Here is a 362-nt window from a genome sequence, read left to right on the forward strand (position 1 = left end):
ACAGTTTAAGAAAAAAATATGAAAGCCGTTAAAGAAGAAAAATCAATCAATGGTCCGATTGCCTAATAACCACAATAATGGCCAGCATAGAGAAGTATCTCTATTGTTGCAGTAGTGGCACTTTTATCTCGGGGTAACCATCCTACCGTAGAGATACTGTGTGCAGCCGTGTTTGTTGCTGCTCTTTTCACAATAACTAAGAGATGGAAGCAACCTGAGTGCCCCTCAGTTGATGAGTGGTTAATGAAAATGTGGTTCATAATACGATGGAGTTTTACTCAGCAGTAAAGACAGATGAAATCATGAAATTTGGAGGTAAATGGATGGAACTAGAAACTGTTATACTAAGTGAGTTAACACAA

This window comes from Nannospalax galili, unplaced genomic scaffold (genome assembly GCF_000622305.1).
Source record: "Nannospalax galili isolate Female #2095 unplaced genomic scaffold, S.galili_v1.0 scaffold962, whole genome shotgun sequence".
In the NCBI taxonomy this organism is placed as follows: Eukaryota; Metazoa; Chordata; class Mammalia; order Rodentia; family Spalacidae; genus Nannospalax; species Nannospalax galili.